General features: G+C 44.1%; 1 long non-coding RNA gene across 1 annotated transcript in view; it reads right to left on the bottom strand.

The window, feature by feature from the left end:
- Positions 1 to 18,321: 18,321 nt before the first annotated feature.
- LOC109319973 overlaps positions 18,322 to 27,996 on the bottom strand; it is a 51,119-nt gene continuing 41,444 nt past the window's right edge. Inside the window, exon 3 of the long non-coding RNA XR_002103688.1 lies at positions 18,322 to 18,563. This is a non-coding gene — a long non-coding RNA (uncharacterized LOC109319973). The remainder of the gene's footprint in view (positions 18,564 to 27,996) is intronic.

Genomic DNA, 27,996 nt, shown 5'->3' with positions numbered 1-27,996 from the left:
GGTCAATAATACCCATTCACCATAACCCCCTTTGTGGTACCATATCTTTGGGCAAATAGGGTGCATATAGCAAGGCAAGATTCAAGCTGGAATAAGGAAAGGAGCTGAGTGAACTGTGAGCAGCAGGAAGGAGGCTCTCTTCCTGAGCATTCAGCCTCTCTTTTCTTCCTGTCTGGTAACAGATATAAAAGTTTTACTCAAAATGATGATGGGGAGTGGGGGAAGGGGAGATGAAACAACCTCAAAAGGACACTCAAAAAGGCCCATTTTTTTCCTCCTCCTCTCTCATTCTCTCTGATGCTCAAGGAAAAAAAACCACTTAAAAGAGCTCTTTTTTGGTGCCGAATCCACGCTCCTCCCTTTCTTGTCTCCCTCATCTTCTCTGAGGCTCAAGAGGAAAAGTACTTTAAAGGCCTTTAGGGAGGGAGGGGCTCATGTATGCTTTGCCTATATTCACATCTTCCTCTCTCTGCTGCTCTGATGTTCAAAAGGGAAAAAGCAGCACTCTTCCTGGCTTCTGCTGCTCAGATCCAGGCACCCCTCCCACCGTTTTCAGGCTAGGGACAGGTATTCAAAAAGCTGGAGCCTGAATTGATTCATCTTCACAGGTTATTCTAACCTATGTAGATTGACCCAATTTGCAAATGGACAGACATCCACTTTTGACTCTGGAAATGCAGGCACATGCCTGCAGTGGCTCAGGCCAGAGCAAGGGGATGCTAGAGCAAGCCAGGGAGTGCTAGAGCAAGCCCTCAGCTGGAGGGAAACTAAGCTGAGGGAGGGGGAATGGCCAGGCCTGGGCAGGCCTAAGTGTGACTGGGAGGGGTTTAAACCCCCACCCTGGCCTGCAGGGACCCCAGCCAAGATAAGCCTGGAGGGGGAGAGGGAAAGCAGCCTCTGTAAGGGGTCCCCAGCCCTACACCCCTGCTCACACACTGGCTGGTTGCAGGAGCAGGGGCAGCACCAGACCCCAGTAGCCTGAGGGAAAGTGGGAGTTTAATCCCCCCATTGCAGGGTAGGGGGAGGCATGGGCACTGACAGGCTCCACTTGTGCACCCAGGGCTGTGCACCCAGGGCCACGGTGGCCAGATGCCAGTAGCCTAAGGGGAAGAGGGGGGTTAATCCCCCCATTACAGGCAGCAGTGGCGGGGGCATCAACACGCGCCCTGGGCCGAGTCCCTCTAAGGAGCATGCAGCCAGGTGCAGGCAGGGGTGGAGGGTGGGGCGGGGGTTGTGACCTGGCTGCAGGAGTGGGGGAGCAAACTCACCACTGCCTCCCATTGCAGTACCGTGGCCTGGGCTGGGGTGGCCCTAGGAGGCAGCAGTAAGTGCCTGCTGCCTCCCGCCTCCAGCCTCCAGCCCCATGTGCCATGGATTCCAGGCTGACGGAAGCACAGCTCCCCACCCCCTGCTTCTCCCAGTGGCAGTGGCAGAGCAAACTGTTGTGGCAGGCAGAGGTTAGGGACCTGTTACCCGCTGCCTGCTCATGGAGGCACCAGGAGATTGGTATGGGCTGCTGCAGGCATGGGCAACTGATGCCTCCTGAGCCAGGGGGTGCACTTGACCCCCCAGCAGCCAGTCAGTGACCTGGGGGCAGGGTCCCCGTGTGGCCAATTGCACTGACCTGGAAGTGCCAGCAGCGCTTCTCCTGGCACCCCCACTCCCCAGCTGGTGCTCTCAGGGTGGGCACCAGTGCTCCCACCTGCCCCCCCACTGTCGCCTAAGCAGGGAACGCTGGCTATCAAGGGGTGCACCAGGGCTCTCAGGGGGTACACATGCACCCCTGTGAACCTGGCAGCAGGCCAGTTGTTGCCTATGCCCCTTTCGGCCCCAGCCAAGCTGTGCCCAGCAAAGAGGGTGGGAAGCCCACAGCAGGGGGCATTCCCCCCCCACACACACACTTCTTCCTCAGCCGGCCTGCCAGCTGGAGAGGGGGCATGGCCAGGTGATCACCCCAACTCCCAGCCCAAGTGGGGACTACAGGCTTCCCTGCAGCCAGGAGCTGGGCAGATCACCCCATGACATGTTCTCCCTGGCCAGCAGGCCAGCTGAGGAAGCAGTGGAGAGGAAAAATAACAGCCTCTTCCCCTTCCCTCTCCTATCCCCATCGCAGACCCTGCTGCATCCCCAGAGTCTTGCAGCAAGCACGACCCCAGTGCTGCTGCTTTGCTGGAGCCGGCCTGTGGGGGTCAGAGTATCAAGGTTGCCCGCCGCCTTCTGTGCAGAGCTGCAGCCTGGCACCTTGTCCCTGCCCCTGCTGAGGAGCCAGGCCTGCCCTGAGCAAGTCCTCCCTGCCTGCATGACCAGAACCAAACCCTGCTGCACTTCAGCCCTGCCTGGCACAGCCTGTGTGGCTCCCAGCCAGCTCCACCTCCAGGCTGTGGCAGGGCTGCAGCACAGCTGACACTAGCGGAGGGAGGGGGCTTGCGTCCTGGGCTGTAGCTCTTCTGCCCCAGACTGTCCTGCAGCACAGGGCTCTCTGGTGAGTGCAGCCCAGAGCCCAGCAGGTCCTGTGGGGCAGCTGAGAAGGGAGTGGGGTAGTGGAAAATGCTCACCCTGTGCCCAGCAGAGGGGGGAAGCTGGCAGTGGGGGCTTTACTCCCCCGACCCGGCTGAGAGCTGGGTTGATACTCCAGCAGAGGAGGGGATGAGGCAAGGGAATCCGCCCTGCTCCTGGCTGCTGGAGGTGGAAAAGTCCCTGCTGGCAGTTGGGGGTGAGGCCAGCCCTGCTCCATTGGAGCAGAGAGCACAGCCCAGGGCTGAAAAGCACGCTGGGATGCTGAGGAACTCTGATTTAACTTAAACCAGGAACAGGTCTGGGGCAGAAGTCCCATAAACTGGTTTGGCCCAAATCAGTTAAGTTTCATAGTTCGTAGCTGTTAGGGGCTGGAAGGGACTTTACAGATCATTGGGTCCCCCACCCCCTTGCACCTGGGCAGGAAAGACTGGGAAGTCTGATACTACATTCAACCAGGTTTATCTTACACCATTTTTGGCCATTTTGAAACTGGTTTGTGTACACTGAACTTCTGTTCTGTTACAGGTTTAAACTGGTTCCTGATCACTTAAACTGGTTTATGTGTAACTTCTATCCCTAACCCTACTAGTCTCTGACAATTAAGACACTCTCTCTTTCTATCCCAGTTGGTAAGAACCAACACAATGCAGCAAACTTGTCCCTGAATATAACCCTCATAGCTTTAGCAGCTTTCCCATCTCCATCCCTTGGCCAAGTTTCAGTTTCCCTGTGGCTCAGTGACGTGATTTAGGACAGGATTTATGAGACTTTCAAAAAAGTGCAATTAAGTCTAATGGGCAAGTGGCTGGGATATTTTTTTTCATGCTCTCTTTTTACTGCTGGCCTAAAAAACTAAGGCAATGAATTGGCAGAAGTCTGGCCAGTTGGCTGGAGCATGAATTTCTGGCCATAAAAACTGCCCCAGGTCTAGTTAATTTCCTAAAGTTTTACAAATATTTTCTATTCTTTAAATGGACTGACGAGCCGCTGAAATTCCTGCAGAATCCTGTCCTCAAAATACTCTTCTGATGGACCATACAAGCCCAAGTCTTTCCTGTTACAACTCAACTAAAACCAGTATCACAGGTTTGGGGAGGGGGGAGAAACAATCAAAAAGTACTGAAGGATGAGGTAGGAGAGGTAGAGAACTCCATGTAACAATGACCCCATCCTCAGCAAGGGAGAAACTGAGAGGACAGAAATACATTGGGAAGGAAATCTCATATTGTTCTCCTCCTAAGGTTGCAGCTAAGCACTGAAAGAGAGTTTGGCCAAAACCCATTACCTGAAAACCATCCACTGTGGAAAAAAGATCAACTCTAGATCCAAATTCTGCATTAATATTGCAGATGCATTCCAGGTATGGATCCACAATGCTTTTTGGTTTTGCAGATACCATCCTCTTAAAACTGCTCCCTACAGAAGCCGGGTCATTTTGTATTCATTTCCACAAAGACTGCTCCAAAGGACACGCAGACATGGCACGTACAAACAGCTCTTTTCCACGGAGATTTAACTGTCAATTCTCATTTGCTATTTTGCCTCAACAGAGGTTAGACAGAAAGTATATGGTTGCCCTTTTGGATATCTTGGCAGCCAAGATACCCAAAAGTGATAGGCTTTTCAGTGCCCAACTTGAAACACCTGAAAAGACATGATTTTAAGGAACTGATGTGTCTCTACCCTACCACCTCAATATCAGTCCCCTCTTGTCAGGCCTCTAGCAGGGAACACAAGGACGGAGGCATGCAAGTTGCTAAGCACATGAAAGCCTTGATCAGCATTTCTATCTGGAGGAGTTGTGTTTGGGGCTTTTTGGCAATTTCAAACATAACTTCCCCAGAAGGTGTCAGCCAACTTTTTTTTTTAAGCATTATTGAAAAAGAGAAAAAAAAAGAAAAAAAATCAAGCTCACACAAGAGGAAATGAAAAGGGAAACTTTTAGAAACTCCAGAAAGCCCCATGGCCTGTTTCAGAACTTTGTCATCATAACTGTTAGGGTTGTGGTTAACAACACTGCAATCCCATGAGGCTTTGCATCATCTCAGTCATTATATCAATAAGGAAGTACAATCACTTAACCACAAAGCCAGTTTCTTTTTTTAAGCCCTCATGTTGCCTTAGAAGGTTTTTAAACAAGATGCTTTCCTGTTTTTGAAACCTGTGCATCCGTATGGTTTGCAGGTTACTCAAATAACCTTATCGCTTGAAACAACACTGGCGCAAATTTCAAAACTGCTTACTCTAGTGCCCCCCTCCCTTTCCACACATATCTGTTTACTCACAGGGATCCTTATTTACAGTATTTTCTTGCCAACTGCTGACACAGAAGAAAAAAACCCTGGTTACACATTAAGCTTTATCGTGGAAGCATTCATGCCAGACAGAGTCCAAACACAGTTTACTGACTGACCTTAACTGAGGGTAAACCACACAAGACAAAAAATTCAAATGCAATCTGCTTGTGTCCGCAGTACACTTTCTTATTACTGCCACTTTACCCTCCCTGTCACCTTTGTCTAAGCTGAGCCGTATGGTTTTTCATGGGAAGTGCAGTTTTGTTTTCAGAAAGCAAAATAAAGTATAGACAGTTCCTTATCGGGTCACGACAGAAAGAATTACCAGAAGGAGACTCTGGTAAGTTATAAGGCAGGCATTGCACTGCCCATAAGACTGCTCTAGGCCTACAATATGTACAGTGTACAAGTCAAAACTCATTTTTTCCACAAAAAAAGGGAAATAAAGAAGATCATGGTAAAAGAATGCATTGTCGAACGGATCTGGTAAATCCACAAATTAGCTTCAATCTGCCTGTTTTGTACGGCAGCTATGGAAAGATCTGCCAAACGTAACAGCTTCATCTGATACTCATCTCCTGGCTTAGCTTCTGAGCTGGCCACTAGCCATTTCATATTGCACAAGAAATGCCTGCAAAATTAATCATAAACTCGCTGGTTGGAACTTCCAGTGCTGCTCTCTAAAGTGTACCTGCAGCCTACTCAGAAGTGCTGCCAACAGTTCGAGCTCTGTTTTCATTAATGGCCTGCTCTTTGAGGACAAACCATCACAAAAACAACTGGTGAACTTTATTCTCCAGCTCCTGCTTCTGTAATCTGTTAGCTAAAGCATTTACTGTTTAGGTACACTTCACAGAATTCACCGGGTAATAATGAATATAGCAGACACTTATCTCAACCTCACACGTTACAGCCTTTCTTGTCACAATTAACACTTAGCTCCTGAAGAAAAACATGTGTTCTAAAATGAGAATTGTTTTAAGATTAGCATATTTTGGGTTTTCTTCTCCCCGCCCCCCCATTTCAGATAACCTTTCTAGCACTGGAACACTGGAGGTGTGGCAATGTCCTTGTTCTGAAATTGCTAATTACTTTGTTTTTGTCAAAATGAATTCAGATAAAATAAAATGCAAATTCAGATTAAATCAACCTAGCGGTTTCATAGAGCACGTCTTGTAGGCTATTGACGATACTACATTGAAGATTTTAAAACCGGAAGAGCTGAGTTCTGCTACCAGCTCTGGCTTGGACCTGCTGTGTGATGCTGAATAATACATTTCCTGTACCCCTGCCTCTGCTTCCCTGTGGGTGCATGTACACAAGATGCTGTGTTGCCAGAGCAACGAGCTACGGGGATGTAGCTCATCACTATGGCAGCGTAGCATTGGCAGGCGCTGTGATGCCACTGCTGACGCACAGTAGAAACAAGCTACTGCGCAGTAGGATTGGAAATGACCCATGCACCACTGGAACTGCACAGTACTGGTGGCTACTGCACAGTGGGACGCACATGTAGATGTGCCCCATCTGTAAAATAACACTCCCCCACTTTAAGAAGCTGCTGTCAGCCCTGTGAATGAGGCACATAGAGAAGAATTAATTATGCACAGCACAGGGTGTGTCTACATGAGACACTGTGTCACTGTAGCCATGAGCTAAAATGGTGTAGCTCATGACTACAGCAATGTAGCATCAGCAGGTACATACCGTAATGCTGCCACTACTGCACAGTGGCAACAAGCTACTGTGCAGTAGGGTCAGAAATGACCCGTGTGGCACCAGGACTGCTCAGTATCAGCGGTTACTGCACAGTCATTTAGTACTTTAGTGCTAAAGCAAGTACTAAATGACTGAGCTGTAACAACTGCGCAGTCAGGCACACGTGTGGACGTGCTCCCTGATAGCAACTGCATATTACCTTTGAAAAAGCCACCGCTGTGGACTGGAGAGGTCCCAACGCTAAGGTGAGAAGCAATTCAGCCTCCTTGCCTGTTCTGTCCTCAAATTTCCAAGCAGCTAGAAACTTCTGCTGTTCTTTTGAGATGATGGCCTCTTCCCCCTAAAAACTATATTGAGATTTCCGATTTATTTCACATAGTCAACAAAAATGGTGGGCGCCTCTAGCGACTACTGGTCCCGTTGGCTGAATTTGAACTGGCAGATGGCTGTATGTCCCAGTACTAATCACTGGCTCCCTCCTGGCCTTTTGAGAAACTACTTGCAGAACCCCAAATTCTGTCTCCTCAAATCTGGTATCTTTTTTCCTGTGAAACAGTTAATGTAAAACAACAAATTGATTGCATTGTTTCTGCTGGACAGAAGATTGGTTATCCTATTCCTAGTCAGTGCTATTTAAGCAGTTGATTGTATAATCAAAGTTTATCATGTAATATAACAAAAAAAGTTTGTAGGATTTAAGCATGCATGGAGATTAATAGAAAGTATTTTTAAATACCATAGCAAAATACAAATGGTAAAAAATAAGTTGATTAAAACCAAAAAAGACCAATCAACACACATTTTATTACAATGCCGCTGCTGCTTATTTCTTTTCAGAAAGGATAAAAATTAACTTCTGCAACTTCAGCCAGGAAGCAAGTGGTACTTTGAACTCTGCCATCTGGATGGTGGAATTTGTATTTTCATAGCCTCAGGTTACAGGTTAACCCTGCCAATTTTGATTACTTATAAAGATAGCTGGGCTCTCTGAGTCTTTTGTAGACTGTGTCACTTGGGAGGATTTCTGCAGAGCAAAATAAATGCTCAGAATACTGGTCATCGTTATGAGGACATTTCAGGGGGAGGGAGGGAAGCAGAAAAACAAGCAGTTGTGGCTCGTCTAAAATTATCCTTTTTATTACAAGAGAAGGCGTTGCAACATGTGCTGGAGAATTTGCCTCACACTGCAAGTCAGCACAGACAGGAAGGCTGAGATCTATCTCCTTGGTAATGGTGGCAATCAAGCTGGAGCATGCTCAGCAGACGAAACCCAGCAGTGATGACAACACAATCTAACTCCATCTGTTGCTGTGTTCCTGCCCCGCCACCGCCCCTTGGGCACATTTCCATCTAGTCTTGCAAGCAGCTGGATCAATTTACTCTAGCCTACAGTGCATTGCACAGGCATTGACTGAATTATTACTCATGGAAATCCCCTCTGTCCTTTGAACAAGGAATCAGGTAGCTTTCAAGCCCCTGACAGTTAATAGCCTTTGGTTTGAGGGAGAGTAGTGCAAACACGCTGGAAGCTATGGGTTTCAAAACAGCTTGCTTAGTTTCTAGTAAATTAGAGGGAGTGGGTGGTTGAGGTACATAGTAATGTTATCCAATACAGTGTGGTGTTCATTGACGTCAGTAGAGCATTTTTGTCCCTTTCTCTGAGAGAAGCACATGGAGGTTAGCTTTGTGACAGAATTATGTCTCAACTGCTTAGAGAACCTCCAAGTTTCTATTAATAAAGCAACTGGACAGATTCTGCCATAGAGTAAATTAGTTGTACAAAAATATAGGCAAGTCATTTCAAAGGAGGAAAAAAAAATCTGTTGGAAACAGAGCGTTGGGACTAACCATACAAATTTCTCTTCACTGTGCATGATTAACTGCTGTGACTAAGAGCACACTCTTCCTGTGGCTAAGTACACATCCTCATCTCAGATTTTGCTTGAAATAGTGTATCTGACTCTCAACCCTGCCCACAACAGCACTGGCTTCCTGGTACCTATGACTGTATTTTCCCAATCCCACAGTACTTCCCTAAGACAGTGGACAGGATTCAGTGTATGCCGGCTGTCAGCTTTATTGCTCCAGATTGAACCAAGTGAAGTTGAGCTGTAAATTGTGTTAGGGTTTACAGCTGAATTTTCAAAATGTAGGCTTTGTGTGTGTGTGTTTGCAGGACTTTGCCCATGCAGTCAGCTGCACACCAACTAGCAGAGATGTGCACAGCACCAGAGATATGTGTGGCACTTGGAAAACTGACAAGTCCCTGCCCCAGGAAGTTTGAAGTCCAAGTAAAGCATGACACTATGGTGACCTGATTTTCCAAGCTAAAAAAAACCCCAGCAAATAGTTTGCTTGAAGTTTTTAGGCTTGCGAAACACTTGCACAAAAGACAAAAGTACATTTTTTTAACCATGTGCTGGTGTTGCTAATGCCAGCATCTGACTCAACAGAGACACATGCATACTTCTGGAAGTGGAGAATACTTCCAGTAATTCAGCGTTCGTCATGAAACACAGAGCAAGTTGTGTTAATATTCACTTTGAACAATGGACTAGCTTTGATCAGGCTCACACTCATCTGACTTTTCTCCTCACTCTGTTCACCTCATGAAAACACTCCACAAGACACTGCCTGGTAAAATGAGCAAATTCTGTTCACCATAGGATTATGTCTTGAGTTAATATATTTTAGGAACTCCAAATTTCATACATTTTGAAAGATGAAAAGATAAAGAAGGTGTTCTGAATTCCCATGGGCAGCAAGATATCATATGAAAAACCAGGACTGCCGTAATAAAACTAGTATATACGGTTATTTTACTTAATAAAACAAGGAAGGTCAATAAAAGGTAGATGGAGATATGGAACAACATGGGTAATGTCTGAAAGTGAAAGATCATGCAAATGCTTGTTATTATCTAGGAAATTTAGCAGCACTGTTTTTTAGGGATTTTTTTAATTGAAGTAATAAAATTGAAAATTTGAGAATCGTATCGAGAATGAAAGCTGGGAAGAGACTCCCAATCCAGGGCCCGTTTACTAAAATGTAATACTAGAATTAATTTTAAAAGCTTAAATGGAACTAATATGAATTTTTGCAGAAAAATCTGCACAAAAATTGAACGGTACTGATGGACTGAGTCCAAGTGAGGACAAATTGAGATTGCTTTGAAAATTGTCTTTCAAGATCCTGCTCTGCTTTTATCTGCAATTTCTTAGAGAAACTGAGGCATAGTGGTTAAGAATTGTCCATAGCCGCAAAGCAAGCAGTTTGTAACACTAGTGCAGCACTCAGCATCTCAAAGCTTGCAGTCATGAATGTTAGCCACTAGACCATATTCCCATCCACCTTAACTATAAGAAGTTGCTGGCACTTCCCTTTTGCCCTAAAAAAGAATCCTGTAAATCTCAAAGAAAGGAAAGTTGTTTATGATATACATAGTCTGCTCTGCATTACTTTCACCTTTTAATTGATTCCTCTCCTGGTTTTAAACTAATTCCATTCTAGACTGACAGCCTTAGGGCACGTCTACATGTACAATTAATGTGCATGAATAGACTCCGGGCATACTGCATTGTAGTTTATTTGTTTGCAGCACATGGAGCCCAGTCAGAGCAGCCCGAACTAGCAGGGGATCTGGGGTGGTGGGATCAGCCTACCCTCGGGCTGCTCTGACTAGCCTCCATGTGCTGTGGAGGGGCTGGCTGAGGCACGAAGGTGCTTCAGTGTGATGCTAGTCAGCAGGCACCCCCTGGATCCCTGCCAACCCAGGCTGCTCTGAGCAGGCTCTACATGTTGCAGATCATCTGGCTAGGGTATGAGAGCACTTCAGCGTGGGAGCTGCCTGTCAGCTAGCCCCAAACAGCAGCACCCTGTGCCCCAGCCAGCCGGGGCAGCATTGACACTTGCACTACTGTGCACAAAAAAATTCCACAGCAGGGTAGCACTTGTATTTAAAAGATAGTACTTGTATTTATACGTCCCACCCTGCTTCAGAGTATATTAGTTTTATGCACCCTAATAAGGGCGCGCAAGTAGATGCTGAGACGTTTACTGTGCAGTTAGTTAGTCAACTGTGCAGTAAATGTCTTGTGTAGATGCATCCTTAGATGACAGGTGTGTGACAGTTTGAAGCAATATTTGTATTATTTTATTACCTCACCACATGAAAGACTAAGTGAAGAGATCATCTCTTTGCCACTCTCTGTACTTTTTAAACAATTATGATTGAGCACAGTGTTTAAAGTGCAGCTGTGGCCAGAATGGGTTGTGATATGGTTTGCCCAGCCATGTTAGATGAACTTAAACCTTTTAACAGCCAAATTTAAAAAATATTTTGGTGCTGTTACAATTAAGTTATGAAACATGATTTAATCCTAGTTACACTGACCAGCAAAGCTATCTTAAAATACAACTTGACCACAACCAAATGTAAACAGTACTTAAGCTTGGGTTTTAATTTCTACGTAAAGAGGTTACAAAGATGAGAAAATAGCTCAGTTTCCTCAGCTTTTGCTGAGATTGCCAAGTACAGAGTAATTTTATGATGTCGGTACTGGCCCACTGGAAACCAGATTGAAACTGCCAGTGCATTTCTCCTAGGCCACAGAAGAGCCATTCGTTGGTCGGGGGTTTGAGTATGTCAGGGCCTGGGCTAAGCTATGTCACAAACCTTGCAGAGAAGGGCAGAATTCAGCTATCCGAGGTGAACAGGCTTTTAAGGGAAGCTGCATATGGCTGAATTGGAGTGAAAAAGAATTGTAGCCTACTAGCTAGTCTCTGAGCAATCCAAGCCCTCTTCAGATGTACTTTGTGCACATCTTTTGCTGACTCTAACTACAGTGAGAGGCAAGTAAAATTACAGAACTAAAGGTTTGTATATCTCAGCATATAATCATTATGTTCTTCTACTTGTTACAAATACATCAGTGAATTATTATCATTATCAATGCTGTCAGCCTTTACTCAGCCTTCAAAGAGATTTCCAAGATAGTATTTTTGTGACCAAATAAAGGTCAGTGTTCCTGCTATGATAAATCAGAGCCAGTTAGGAGGCAAATTCAGCTGACAGAGTCATCTGATCTGTGCAGCTGTGCACAAACCCTGAACTAGTTCCCCTCTTATATCTCTTTCAGGCTAGGCATGAAGTTTGGACATCTGTTAGTTCCTGAATTACAGCATGCATAGCAATAACGGCCATACCCTGCTCTGGTAAGCTTGTGTTTATTATTTTCCAAGTTTTGCATCGATTCCAAACATAAAGGAACCATGACATCCTGTCCCTGAATCTTTTAAATGCAGCTGTGTTTGCTGCTAAAATGAGAGGTGAATTCACGTGCAGCCAGCCTGCTCTTCTAAAATGCAGAAACATGAAGTTTGAATTTCCATCTTTGCTATAAGAGTCACTTTCCCTTCTTGAATCTTCTGCAGTTTTGATAAATAACATCACACCTATTTGTAGTTTTACAGAACTGAATAGCAACACCTTCTAACATGAAAGAGCCCTAAGACACATACATGGACCAGATACAGGAATCGCTTCATCAGAAACTGAAGCACTGTTTCCCGTAGTGAAGCAGCAGTTATTTAAGTATACTGGAAAACTGCACAAGAGTTAATAGGATGAAGTGAAAGGTCCCTTTTCAAGCTGAAGAGGCAGGAGGAATATTCAGCTAGGAACACAGTGCAGCCTTCCTGCAATCTTAGGAAAAAAATTGGTCTTAATAACCACCAGGGCTGGGACAGAGTACTTTCAACAGCACAGTGCTTCTCAGTGTGGACTGTGGCTCAGTTTAATACTGATTCAGGAGGAAGGATGATGCCCACTGGGTCCCCAGTGCCACTCTCTGCAGTACCTTTTGGTGTCATACTAAACACGTAAGCATAAACAGCAGTTATACATGTTTTTAATGTGTATTGTAATGCAAACTGGAATCCCTATAGCTTCCTCACCCATCTTTACTTGGCCGCAGTTGGGTTCTCTGCACTTCCCTGTGAGAAGACTACTGCCCTTTTCAAAGGCACTGAATCATCATGTGTAACGGCTGTCTGATGAAGCAGGAAACCACAATGTGCCAAACCTAGAATGAACAGCATGGTGTGCTTGCATTTCTGTCCAGACTGTAAGATTCCACTCTGCAGAGACTGATCAGATCACATCAACAACAGGGGCCACGGGAATAGCATCATGACGAGCCATGTGTTCTGACCTCGCCACTGTCTTCCCAAGAATGAGGTTTTTAATCCTCCCTCCTACATTCTGTCACAGGCAGCAATGAACTGTACCACTTTGACCTTTTCAGAGAGGTCCGTTATTTGACTGGCTGGACATTTCTCTTCTGCCCTCTATGCAGCCTCACCAGTAAGAAAGAGCTGGATTGACCAGCTAATCAAAATAGAGTCCCTTCTAAAGGTCAGAGTGGCACAGTGTGCTACTGTCTTTCACAGAAGTACCAGGCATGAAAACTCTGCTATTGCCTTCCCATGACAATGACTCTAATTACCACTTGAAAACAGTACAAATGTAATCCTATTAATACAAAAATTTTGAAATTGTATTGCTGTGGTCTAAGACACTATTCTGAAAAGCCCTTAGACTATCCGACACAGTTTCCTCTCCAAAGTAGATTAGGAAGAATTCTCATCAGAAGCTGACTTTTAAAGCCAACTGCTTTCCAAAGCTAATTATTCCTGTATTTGTAGGGCTGAAGTCTCATGGTCATAGTAAACCATTTGGGTCTATTTAAAAGAGCCAACAGAGATGATAGGACCTTTGAAGTTTCAAAGGAAAGGCAGATCAAAACTTTAAACACTCTCCCCGCCACCATGAGCTACTAGGAATCAAACCCATTGCTTAAGTATTCCAGTAAAATATTTGAGAAGTTCAGCATAGTTGGCAACTCAGTCTATATATGAAGCTTTGTAAAACAGGTAGTCCAGACCTAAATTCATCACAAGCTTATAACTAAATAACCCACTGATATTTTAAGTGTCCTCTCAGATATAATTCTTTAGAAGTCTCTTTGTATCCATAGAAGTGTACGTGTTTAAAAAACAGTATAAGGCCAGGGGAAAATGTTACAGAAGTGCCCCATGTGCTGGGTCACAGCATTCATTTCAACAAGTGTTTAGCAAACTACCAGTTTTCCCTCCTTGGGTGTTACAGTGCCCCCATCTGAACCAAAGTCAGAAAGAGTCCGTACCCTGAATTTGCTTCCAGAAGACTAATTTCCCTAAGCCCTGTGCCCTTTCTCTGTATTTCCAGTTCCACTCCCCACCCACCCCCACCCTCTATACCTCAGGTGCCCTGTAGAAACCTCAGAGGGCATTCATAAGTGTATCGCTTCTTACCATGCTCTATGTAGACATTGCTGTGGCTCTCATTGTCACAGTATCTATGTGACACACAGATGTTAACAAATTTATGTTACTCCTACCTTTAAGACCTAGAAGACTTCCTGCCCCCAACTTACAAGACAATTCTAAGGAACAAAGACACTGAGCATGTCAACACGTGCACTTAAGTGCACCTAAATTTAATGTGCATTATCTTAATGCACATTAAGTGGGTTTGGGCAGGTGTCTACACATGCAGGCATTAAAGCTTCATTAATGCTGTGCGTGTGGACTGACTTGGAACTAAAATTAGTTCCAAGTCAGTCCACACACACAGCGTTAATGCACTTTAACATGTCCACATGTTCAGTAATGAGCTGCAAATAGCCTAAATTTGTCATTTTAATGTGCATTAAGGGCACACACATATAGACACACAGCCCTTAATGTGCATTAACTTCAGCTAATGCACATTGAAGTGTCATGTGTACACACATCCACTAAGACAGAATTGTTTAGTCCCCTAACTCCACCTAACTCTTTTGGATCTCAGCCTAAATGACTTCTCCAAGACCGCACAGGAACTCTGTGGAGCAGCCGGATCTCCATTTTGCTCCGGATTCCAATTTTAACTGCAAGATCATCCTTCTACTACAGCTCCTGGACCTGGGCAGAAGTCAGAAGCACTTATGCAGGGTTTCTACTGTTATCGTTGTAAAACTGTCCTTCCAATCTGCCTGCAGACCTCCAACCAGGTTAGATACAGGCTCATTGATACAGGACATCCCAGGTACACAGTCCCTGTGGGACACAGCCACAAAAAGCACAGACTTCATGGAGAGAGATGGCTGTGGTATGACTATATATTTTCTCTTCCCTTTCCCATACACAGCAGAAAAGGGGGCTTGATTAGCGGAAGAAGCCAAGAAACAGATTCTCTGAGCAGCAAGTTTCCATTCCATTTCTCATAAATGATCTGGATTCAGGTATCAGAAACGGACTGGCTAAGTTTGTGGATGACACCAAATTATAAGGAAGTGCGGTCACTCTAGAGGATAGGCTGGCAATTCAGGCTCGCAAGGTGGGAGGATAGGCTCATAGGGTGGGAAGATAAAAGCCTGATGATATTCAACATGGAGAAATGCAAGGTGCTCCACCCAATTCTGGGCTCCACACTTTAGAAAGGATGCGGAGAAGTTTGAGAGAGTCCAGAGGAGAGCGACTTGCATGATTAGAGGTCAAGAGACTAGGCCTTATGAGGAGAGGCTGAGAGCCATGGAGAAGCAAAGGCTCAGGGGGGACTTGGTGGAAAACTATAAGTATATAAGGAATGTGCACCAGGAACTGGGAGAATGTCTGTACAGCAGGGCACCCCAAGGGAAGACAAGGTCTAACGGTCATAAACTGCTAGAAGACCATTTTAGACTGGACATTAGGAAAAACTTCTTTACCATCCGAATCTCCAGAGTCTGGAATAGACTCCCCCCAGAAGTGGTGCAAGCACCTACTCTGGATACCTTTAAGAAACACTTGGTTGCCTAATTTGCTGGGGTGATCTGACCACAACTGACTTCCTACCCCTGGGGCAGGGGGCTGGACCTGATGATCTCACAAGGTCCCTTCCTGTCCTAACATCTATAAAATCTGTTAAATCTATTCAGAAGCTAAATGGCTTTCAGTAAGGGTGGGCATGGCTAATGATGCTTGAAACAGTGCTGGTCATCTTCTTGCTGATCCGAGAGAAGACAGAACAGCTGTGAACAGGGCAGCCAATACAACATGACTGCAAAGCTGTCTTGCTTTCAGTGCTGGGGTGGAGGCTAGCAACAAGCGCAGAGGCCCCTAATTGCTGCTAGCTGGGAATCCAAGGGACTGGGCAGGGTTCCCCACAAATCTCCAGCATCCACAGGTTTTCCTGTGCACGCCCCTGCCTACACTGCGTCCATGGCAGCAGCATGGACTGGGGGAGAAGCTGTGCCTAACCATAACTCACACCACAGAGTTCTGTGACTAATGTGTTCCCCTCGGTTAATTTATACACCAGAGGGGAACAGAGAGCACACAGTGCACATCAGGATAATTCACCTGGCACCAAAACACAGCCACCTGTGGGATGAGGCAGTGGCACAAGGCAAACAGAGGTGTAACTCCAGCTCAGGCACTCTGCCCTCTGCAAAGGCAGAGATGCTGAGACACAGCAAGCACACAATCAGATTACAACAGAGCAAGGCAGGACACTCCAGGAGAGTGGCTGCTAGAAAAAGTGAAGAACAAGTGGGTTGGGCATAAGAATGATACCAAATCAAGTCAGTAAAAAGCCTGGAAGTAATGACCAGTGCCTGGGGAGTAGGTACTAATGTGATCTCGGGCAGAGTAAGTCGTTCATCTAGTATTTTAAATAGTGTAGTGTGAGCACCCTGAAGAAGAAATGAGTGGAGAAACACAGACATCCAGAAGGGGCTTTCCTGTCCTGTTGGCTGACTCACTGTCTGCTTACACACAGCAGCTGCTGAATGGTGCACAGCATTGCTCATGTAGAAAGTGTGGAGGGAAACCTTACTGGTTTGAAACAACAAGGGAAATATTGGTCAGCCACAATGCAGTTACTTAATAAAGTATTTTGAAAAAGGAAAGGAAAGCAAGGGAGCCAGAACACTGCTGGAATCTTACAAGACTTCTGTCAGAGGAACCTTTGGTTTAAAGTAGAGTTGCTTAAAAAAAACAACACAGAAAACAAGCATTTGTTACATAAAGTTTGATGAAGTTTAGAAAAATCTCACGTAGCTCTAGTTTTCAGTTGCATGTGTAAGACAATGCCATCTCCTATGACTCATCACCTCCACAGTGTCATTCAGGGTCACTGCTTCAAGACTGGCTTGGAGGGAAGTGTGATATTTAAGGCGCAGGCAGAAGTGCAGCTCCCTGGTGTAACCAAGAATGCTTTGCAGTTAAGTGCTCTGAGTTACAATGATACTCCAGACCAAACAGAAATTCACTGTTGGTTCCAGTGGGAGGGGAATCTAGCTTCTGGCTTCAACCTGCAGCCACTTTCCCCAAGCAATGGGCCCTCCACCCTGCCAGCCCATGATGTTTTCAAAATGGGAGGGGAAAGGAAGCAGAGAGAGCTCACTCTAGGGGTTCCCCAACCAGCACTGGGGGGGGGCGTTATTGGAGCCCTCCCCACCTCAGAAGGGCTCCAATACGCCCGCCCCACCCTCCAGTGGCAGCTGAAGAACCACAGACCAAACTCCTTCCATTCTCTTTCCCCACTCCCATTCTGAAAACAGTGACAGGCTGGCAGGCAGCGCAGACACAAGTTACAGAAGATGCTCTATTCTGAAACATCTTCATCTCAACCCTCATGCAATAAGGGTTCGGATTTCTGTCTGATAAGACATTTTTAAGCTGTATGTAGCCGTGCACTTGCATCTGGTCATGGCTACAGACTGCTTTCTGTGGCCAGATTGGATGAAAATGATCAGTTCTGTCTGTGGCCTTATTGAGTCATCCACACCACTTCCTGCAACACCTGGAGTTTTCCTTGAAGGTCTCCCATCTAAATGCCAAGAATTTGATTGATATTCAGGCTGAAACACAACATGGTTCACTTTCAGTTTTTTTTCTCAGCAGCCCTGCTGCTCCTGTTGAAAGTATGATGAGTGATGCAACAGCCTCCAGTGCAGAGGCAGTTTCAGTGTGCAACTAACATGTACAATGCAAGAGCAATTTAAAAGTAATCAGTCATCTGTTACTTTTCCAAGGAGGTAATCAGCACCATGTAACGGATTTCCCTTTAGATCCAGTAATCAGTGATATGATGATTACTTTTTCAAAGCAGTTTGAATCCATCATATATCCTGAACACTGATCAAGCACGTCACCGGTGCTTTTGAGATCACAGAAAGATGTGGTTTCACTTCCTCGCCAATCCCAAATACACAGAACAATAACTACAGAATACATCTGTACTGTACTCAGTGGGCTAAGAAAAAGCTCTTAGATTGTCAGTCTGGAGTAGGCCATGGTACTACTTATGAAATTAAGACGTTCGCTGTCTTCCAGAGTTATGGCAATTCAGAAAGGCATAATACTAAGCCTTCCAAAAGTGAATGGTTTAAGTGAAAGATTGCAAAAAAATAAATGAGTTTCTGTCACTGTTATTTTTGTTTTTAAAGTTATATTTAATTTATTGTTACACATCTATCTTACTCCTAAGTCTTCTCTTGGTGCAAAAGAAAAACTTGAATAAATTCATGCTCTGCAAAACTATTTAAGCCAGGAGAACTTTTTGATATTTAGTTTATTAATAAAGTGAAGGGGAAATTTTTCCACCTCATATCACAGAAATTGCACAATGTCCCGTATCCAATCCAAGAACATTTGAAGTGTTGTTCTTTTTTTCTAATGTTCTTTAAAAAAAAAAGACAAATTTAGACAAAAATAATTCAGCTATATAAAAGCATAAGCTTTATTAAAAACAACTATGGTTGAAAAGGATTGGCTATTTCAAACATCCTAGGTTTTATCTGTAAATTTCTTTATGAGTCGGGCATCTATTAAAATGTGTACTTGGACAGGATGCTACACTGGAGTATTTAATCTGTACAAAAAAAATAAAAATGGCCCAAATTTTGGTTCTTGTGTTAGAGAAGCTGAGGTGGGGTCTTGTTCAGCAAATGATTTTACTGAACCCTGCAGAAGGTGAAAAGAAAACAGTTGCTGTTATTGTTGTTGTTGTTTTGGTTCATATACCATTTCCACATGATTCACTGCAATTCAGGAAAAAAGCAGTTGGGAAAAAACCACAGATTGTGCAGCAGCTCACATTCCCTTCTGCTTCACAAATAAGCCACAGGTCTTAGATGTTTATATTTCATTGCACCATGGTGTAGTTTTCAAGTCTCTACATAAAGCAGAAGCACCATGTTTTGAGGACTTTGCACAAGCTTTCCCTCTTCCCACCCGCCTGCAACAGCTTCACAGAGCATATTCTGAGGAGTACGTGCTATAGACATCTCCCACAGTGATAAAGCAGCAGTGGTACACATGGCATCCTGTTGAACAAGCCAGCAAGGACAACATCTGTACCTCTGTAACCCTTTTTCTGGACCAGAGGAGCTTATTGACCTATCTGACAGCATTCCTGAAGACCTGAAGTTCAGGAAAAGGGCCAGCAAGCTTTTCCAAAAACCAAAAACAGAAAGGGAAATTTAGAACTACAATAGGCACAATCCCTCCCACAAAGGACCGATTAGGCAAAAGGAGGTGATGAGGCCTACAGACAATGAGTAGAGCTTGTCTAGGAAGACGGAGGGAAAGTATGAAACCAGCTCATTATGTGTGAAATCAATTTTACCAGAGGGTTGGCTTTAGGATTGGGTAGACTTAAAACCCCATGCATCCTAAAGGGCTACATGCCCTGAATAATCAAACCCATCCATTTTGGTTTGGGATTTGAAATGAAGATGCATTGCAAAGCATTAGCATGGGGAGGGAGGGCTGAGTTCTCCGAATTCTCACTATAAGAGCAATGATCATTGAGCAATGACTGAACCTGCTGGCAAAGCAGGTTAATAAGCACAAGTGCTCTGGCTTTCTGAGTGGATGTACAGTTCAGAAGATAGCGTGAGATTGCTTTAATTCTGTTCTCTACTACTACTTTCCTCAGAAATCTTAAAAGAAAGGCACAGAAGAACATCATAAAGGAGCAGGCAATGATTGCATTGCCCAAGAAAAATTGGGGAAGGGCACGGACAATAAATTCTCCAAAGGTTTGAAGGTGGCATTCAGTTAAGCAACCAGATGTTTAATTTTGCATCCAAAGCCCATTTTAAAAGCTCAGTTCTGTGACGCTGGGTTAGAAATAGTATGAAAACAGACTTCTTTAGTGTTTGTGTGCATTCATCTGTCAGCTATCAGTATGACGTGTCGGCCGGGAAAGAGAAGGCCAGCCACACCACAGATCCAAGCTGATGCTTTGGAATCAATCCTTTTCCTCTCTCGGAAAATCCAGAGAAGGAAGCAGATAGCTATGGAAGAGTGCGGGCAGGCTCCGGCTGATCACGAAGGGAATGTAAGGGCCTTGTGATATTGTAAACTTACGAGGCTTTTGGAGTGCTTAATTCCTGGACTAGCTGCATGTTAACACCTGTAAGCTTCTTAAAACACTCATTATTCATCTTGAAGATACACCACTTCACAGCAGGATCATCTCTAATCTGCCTAATTTTGCTGTTCTATTAAGGTGTGGCCACTCCAGACAGCTATTCCACCCAAATTGAAGTCCTCCACTATCCCAGGATGCAGTGGCTCCCTCCTGAGTCAGGGCAAGGGGAGATGCCGGGGTGCAGCACAGCCGGGCGTGGTGCCTTGGTCCCTGGACATGTTGAGTAGAGCAAGCATCACAGCCCCAGAATGCCCAACAGCCACGGTGCCCCCTGCTACCACTTGGACAAGCTCTGCCTGCATCAGGCAGAGTGAGCCAGTTTGAGTGGTGGTGCCCCAGACTGGCTCACTCTGCCCACCAGTAGCACAGCTGGTAAGAGCAGGAGCACCCCGGGCCAGCTCATTCCACCAGGCACTCTGGAGCTGCTCACAACTGTTCAAAGTGGTTGTTTGGATAGGGAACACAAGCTGCTCTGCACAGTGAGCCAGTACGGGTAGTAGTAGGAGGCACTGTGGTTGCTGGACACTTCAGGGCTACGGCACTCACTCTGCCTGGCAGGAGCCATGAGCTGGTCCTGCCCTGCTCACCAACCCTCTAGTGGCAAGTCAGCTGTGCAGGTGAGGGGCAGTCAGAGCAGTTTTTTGCCTTAAGGTCTGACTGTTGCAGTAAGCCAATCAACACTAAGCCGATTAGCATTTGTGCAGCTTTCAGCATAAGGTGTAACATGGCCCTAATACTCTAGGAAGAACCTTCTTTCTTTCCTGTAAGCACAAGTGAAATACAAACTCTGATGCCAAAGGGCTTTCAGAGGAAGTCTAAAGAGAAGAGATCAAGCTAATAATCTGGGAGATGGGAATACAAGGGATAAATGTCACGCTCATCACAAAGCCTTGAGCTAAGACCCTGGCTCCTCTTAATGGCGCCTAAATTCTCTGCCATGCCTAAACTGTTTGCTCAGTACCAAATGGACAACTGGGATCCAAAATGTGTACACTGTGGCACAGGGAGGCACCAACCTCAGTAAGAAATATGACTTCTGCACAATGGAGGACACCCACAATTCAGCTGAGGTGGCAGGATCCTGTCTGTCCCATTGTTCTTTATAAAATTACATAAAACATCAATTTACTCTAAGTCCTGCCTGATTAAAGACCCTGCCATTAATCAAGCTGATTAAATGAATCAAACTTGTTAAGAACCCTCTTTACCAAAACATTTACATTTCTGCTGAGCAGAGACTTATGTGACTTTGAATTGGAAAGCAGACAGGTTTTCTTGAGAGTTTTAAAAAGAGGATTCTGAACACTAAGCATGTGAAAATCTGAATCCCAAGTGAAAGGAGATACCTCCCTGCTGAACTGAGGTGGGTGTCTAAGCCAGGGAGAGGAGTTAGGTGGAAGACATGTCCCAGCCCTCTGGATTTCTCCTTGGCTAGATTAAGCAGCTATTTATTCAACATGCTGCTGTTATGAATCCCTTTCTAAGGGACGTGACTCTGCCTATGTACTATATAGGGTAACCAGACATCTCACCCAGGGTTATGGATTCCAGTAGAGGAGCCAGGCACTACCATGGGGCCTAAATCTTTGTGTGCCACTTAGAGGAAGGTATTATGTTTTCTGATTTAAACTGCCAACCTGAAATCTAAGTTTTATCTATTCACTGTTAAGAATAACATGATCTATTTTTGCCTGATGGTATTTTAACATTTTCAACAAAAGTCTTTATTCTTATAAAGAGATTCTCAAGCCATCAATGCCTAATAAATTGAGTGTAGCGCTCCTGCTCAAGAGTCTTGCATTTACTTTTATTGGTTTTATATCTGATTTGAATATTGTTGCCAATAAAATCTTCTGAGATTTGATCTAGTAAAATGGGAATTGTTCTAGTGATATTTCTTAGTAGGTCTCATTGGTTTAGAGAGAAATTCAGAGAAAGAAATGTGAACACATACCATGTAGGTAGCAATCTAATATAACCCATATCCATAGGTGAGTGTGTGTATCTATACATACTCATGCATATCCATAGGGTATGGATCCTATGGATATGGGTATGTATACACATACACACACACATAGATATAGATATAGATGTATGTGTGTGAGCACATATATGTATACATACACTCACCTATGGATATGGGTTATATTAGATTGCTACCTACATGGTATGTGTCCACATTTCTTTCTCTATATTTCTCTCTAAAACCAATGAAATCTGAGATCTACTAAGAAATATCACTAGAATAATTCCTGTTTAGTAGATCAAATCTCAGAAGACTTTTATTGGCAACAATAGTCAAATCAGACATACACACTCACCTATGGATATATGTGTGTGTATACACACACACACACCTTTAGATACAGCTACATTGCAGTCACTGTTGTGACTGAACTGGGGTGTAGACATACTTGAGCTAGCTTTAAATTTATTCACCATAGCCTGAAGTCCAGTATGGGCTGCAAAACCTGTCTAAGTATTTACCTTGATATGGTGGCAGGGTTTGCAGCCATGATATAGCAGCTAGACTTGAAAACAGCCATGGAAGCATGTTTTCCCCCCTCCCTCCCTCCCCCCTGCATCTAAAAGCGCGACACCATAACCACTTCAAAGTTAACATTGGACAATAAATTCCACTACATAAGAAATTATACGTGGGGTTCAACCCTTCCATCCTCCCAGCTTATATTGCCAAGATTTATAATCTTTGCCTTAGAGATGGCTGATTTAAAGTATACATGAACTAAATTAATTGATGTTCCTCTGAGGTCCCTGCCCTACTTTTTGATGATTCCATGAAGATACCTGATAAAATTGCTCCTGCTTGTTTTATTCTGCCAAGCAGTAGCATCATTTGGGGGGTGGGTTGTAACTATCTTATAGTTTTTAGCAAAGACTTTATATTATTTTCCCTTTTCTGTATAACTGCCGCGCGGCACTCTCACATTTATGTAACCTTGAAGTCGACTGTTAATCAAAATGAACGCTTTGTACTTTTCTCCACTGGCATTAAGCCACACATGTGCATTCTGTAAATTTCATTTCTTATCTAGAAGTGTCATTTCTGCAGAAATGAAACTTATGTAGAAAGTCTGCCTAGCAATAATTATGTAAAAGAAAATTATCCTATCTCTATATATGATAGTTAGTGTCATAGAGGCAGTCCAACAAACATCTATAAAAGAGGCAAAAAAGCAAAAAGCAGCAGAGACGACAACTGGAAAACTCTGTGGGCCTGATCACCCCGCAGACCGGTTCTCAGCCTCCCTGCCTGGGCGTATCCCAGCGAACACAAAGGCCTCAGAAATCCGACAACTGACAACGATTCACCGTGTTACAGTATTGCTTTGTATTTCCCATTCATGAGCCATTGACCAGTTCTGGGACTTAAGGAGCCGGCAGCCGCACCTAGCTTTGGACTAGCTCCACTGTTGGAAAGCAAGGGCTGGCTCTGGAACCTCGTGAACCAACGGACACCCGATAGATTAAGAGACACTAACTACTTACTCTAAGTCGTCTACTTGTGCCAACTCGGCGAACCTCGAGGGCGGCTAAGAGCTACCTCAATTCCGCCCCACAAGCCGCGCGCTCGCACAACTCCGCAAAGCCCGCGGCTCCCCTAAGCAGTGCCGGAGCCGCTAGCCCGGCATTTCGCCACATTTTTTATTTGTATATTCAGAATAATCCAGGAATATACAAGTCTTACCATATGCAAAGTATGGAGAACAAAGCTAAAAGCGGATGTTTTTCATAAATCAATTGATATTATACATCTTAGTTAGTGCATTTCTAGGGAGGTAGGGAAAGAGTAACCAAGAGGTTAATGATAAAGCTAGGGCCAATGGCAGACATAATTCCATGATTGGGATCTAAGGGATTTTACACCCAATCCCAAAAATCTAGTATATAGCTGCCCAGTACTTAATTCCCAAGATCAGATAAGGAGCAACCCCAAGTCCTGTACTGGCACATGGGGCTGCCTTCTGCCCGATCCTCAGAATCAGCCAGGAGGTGGCCGTGCCCCAAGCCAGAAGCTGCCCCCTGCCCAAACCCAAAAGCAGGCCTCCCCATGTTCTGGCAGAATTTCATCCATGTCCATATGAGCTGCAGGGCAAAGCTTTTGAAACTGTCAAGTCAAAGGGAGTCCATGGAAGAAGCATTGCCATATTTTGGCACAATACATTTGTTGAACATGCAGCATGTTACAATTTACTGAATGATTAACACATTGGTCATAAAATAAATGTAATGTCTGCCTGGGGCCTACTATGTATTCTAAAACCTCTTGGTGTGTAATGCAACAAGATAGGGATTATCGAAGGCACCTTATCATCTTATCAGCAAATTGCCCACTTGCTTCTGTAATAATGATTTTCCTAAGAGAATTTTTGTGTCAAACAGTAGTGATAAATTCTCTGCTCTGTTTGACACACTTCTAAAAAATGGATTTATTTTTTAATGGAAAGACATACATAAACACTTTCTGGTTAGGGGATTCTGGCCCATCTCTTCCCAAGAGGGTGCTGCACTGAAAAGCCAAGGGGGATATCTTACAGTTGAGAGTGATCCTGCTACCAGGAACATGGGAGCAGACGCATGGCTGGAGGTATAGGAAGACTGCATGATGCCAGTTCCAAAAAACAGATCTGAATGACAGCTCATGTGTGCTATAAATATGCCCTCATGATGACCAATAGTAATTGATGTGTACACATTGCTCTTTACATATTTTTTTAATTAAAGAGAAGTCCTCATTTGATCACTCCATGGTGCTTAATTGACAAATGAAGGCTCTCACAGCCTTTCAAACACTCCATTTAATTCAACTTGACGAACTCAAAACATAGCTGGGAAAGGGAAAAAGAGAAAACTGGCAGCAGGAGAATAGGGTGAGACTTCTGGTTCCTGCCATGTGGTCTCTCAAAGGAGCCTCAAATCCCCTACGCTTCTAACGTGACAGCATTGGAGACCAACATAGATAAACCACATGGCTTCTTTACATATCCAACATGTTGGATTTGGCCCAGGAAGCAAACTATTTCCATCCTTTAAAAAATAAGTCATCAAGAATATCCCATCTAGAACAGAAATTTGAACGCTCAGTAAATAGCAAATGTTTAACAGGCTGGTTTTATATGTCAGCTGTGGACTAGCATGAAACTAGCTCCTTTCTTGTATTACACATAGTATATAAAAATGACACACTGTCTATGGAGCACAGATATCCGGTCCACGTGGAATAACTCAGCAAGTTTTACCACCGCACAAACAGCCTGCCGGAAGCCTCTGGCCAGGAGTAGGCAGAGCGCTTCAGAACAGTTTGTGGCCACCAGAATAGCCCAGGGAAAAACTGTGGAAAAAAAAATTCTCTCCCTGCTCCCTTTCAGAATAATCCTGATTTTCAGTTAATCTCCCTCTCCCTCTTCATCTCCTCTCTAAATAAACAAAATCCATGTGATGCTTGTCAAGCGGCATTCTACAGTAACACTGAAATATGGGATAAATCAGAAGAAACAGATTCCCAAGTTATAGAACCAGGACGCTGAAAAGTATTTCTAGGAATGTTCTTCATCTGCTCCAGTTTCACAGCAGCTCCTGTCTCCTCCCTTCCCTCTGCACTCAGCTCTAAGGAAGCACCCCTGTAGAATGGGAAGTTGCCAGCTACCTTGACCTGATGGCTTTGGCCACTCTCACAGCTCTCTCAGGTCCTCACATTAGTTCAGAGTCTCTTCCCTGAAGCAGTAAATGGGGAATGAAGACAAACCTGAACACTTAACCCCACCTCAATGGGCACTCCATCCTTACCCTACTCCCATTCCTGCCCTTTCCATATCATGATCCCCAAGGACTCCCCCAAGAAATCATGGGATGTAACCCAAAGAATAGTGGGATTAGGGTCATGAGTCTTTTGGAAGCCCTGCATAAAAAAACTGAAAATCCCAGTGTCGAATATGGAAAAAATGCAAGGAAAAATATTCAGAGAGAAATTATCAAGTATGACTGATCATTCAGTGGAAATGAAACGCTTGGAAGTGGGTAACACTGAAAAAGACCTACCACAGGGATGAGAGCAGACAGCAAATCACGAATTTAAAACATGATATGGCAGTAAGAAAGTGCCAATCTGATTTGAACTACAGAGAGATAGGAGCCATTGTATCGAACACCACCAAGCAGAGGATCCTGCCCTCTCAAGCCCACTGCTGAGATTCCTCCTAGAACACTGAATGCAATTACCATAAAAGCATGTCAACACCAGGAAGATTTTGACCAGCTGGAAAAAATTTATAAAAAAGCAACAACGAACTAAGGGAAAGATATAATAACTCAGTACTACAGCTAGGGTAAAGAATCACTAGGGCTAAGTACAGACAGTCAAAAAACCCGAAGATGAATTGATTCAATCTTTAGAAGTTGGCCTAAACTGCGGAGATCAAGCTGATAAGCAGGTGAGCAAACCTTCACTTTTGATTCCAGAAATGCAGTCACATGTCTTCTGTGGCTCAGGCCAAAACCCGGGGGACACTAGAGCATGCCTCCCTGTTCTGCTAAAGCAGACAGCTTGAATTTGAAGGGGATCAGGGACAGAAATTCAATAAACTAATTTAACCTGAATCAGTGAAGTCTGATACTATATCCATCCAAGTTTATCTTAAACCAGTTTTGTCCATTTTGAAAGTGGTTTATGTGCACTAAACTTCTGTTGTTACAGATTTGAACCAATTTCCAATCACATATCAGTTTATGCGTAATTTCTGTCCCTAGCCCAGGAGAAAGATAGTAGTAATTGACAGGTATTTAAAAAGTGAAAAACAGTAAGAACAGAAATCTGAACAGGTATAATCAGGGATCTGTAAAAGGATGGGAAACCAGTTTGCTCAGCCAGCAAATGCAGGCTGGCAGTATAAGCTATTAAAGTGTGCCAAGAAATATGGTAGAAGGACTATAATTTGGGTTATTTCAAACTAAAAGCACTTACAAATATACTTGCATGGATGCTGCTGAAGCAAAGAGGCGGTCACAGCATCTTTCAAAGAGCAAACATCTGGAGGATGAAGTGATTGGAAACGTATTAAACCATGAGAATAGGCTGACTGAGGAGGCAGATATCAAGGGATGGGTATCCAAGGGTTCCTCCTTTGATATCAGCTGCTCCCACAGAAGCTAGTTTTCTTGAAAAGGTTTTTTTGGTGGGGAGGGAGGTAGCAGATGCTCCATTTCAGATGATTGTAGTCTAAAATTATTTTTCTTATTATCTTAAAGTATGATGTATGCCTATAATTTCAGTTCAGTCTCTGACATTGCTGTGTTCCTCTTGCGGTTTTTGACATCAACTTAGTTGTCAATGGACTTACAGAACTGTATAATTCAGAGTGGTGTGTTGCTTATTATTCATTCTATATATAGCGCACAAATATTCATATGCTAGCGTACAGTCCTTTCATTGGTTAATTATATTAATTTCTGTTCTTTAAACTGTTAAATAAAATAACAATTGAAAATAAAACTAAGTATTTTCATTCACGCGTTAGCATTGTTAAATGTTTCTCTCCGTGTTTTCTTCTCAGTATTCAACTTAACAACAGACCATAATACACAACATCCATCTTCCAAAAGCAGCAGGGATGTCCACAAAGTAGCAATCCCACCCAGGGTGCCTATAAATGTGCATCTGCAAGGAGATATTATTTACTGTTCCGGTCAGCCAATACAAAGGTAGGTATTGACACAAAGACAGGTAGAGGGCGCACACATCTTTTGCAGAGGCATTCACACTTTTCAATTTTGTAATTTTGTCTGGAAGGGGCATATTAATTATATCCAGAGCTGGTAGCACCATCAGTAGGTAAGGTTGCTTACTACTTCCTATTTAACATTATGCATCCCATTGCCTATATCTTTAACAAACTTTAACCATGCTGGATATGGATATGAGCTTCAGGCTGGGGGAGG

The sequence above is a fragment of the Crocodylus porosus genome, unplaced genomic scaffold, assembly GCF_001723895.1.
Source record: "Crocodylus porosus isolate Cpor-Errol unplaced genomic scaffold, CroPor_comp1, whole genome shotgun sequence".
NCBI lineage: Eukaryota > Metazoa > Chordata > Crocodylia > Crocodylidae > Crocodylus > Crocodylus porosus.
Note: the sequence above shows the minus strand (reverse complement) of the source record. Positions and strands in the feature narration are given on the sequence as shown.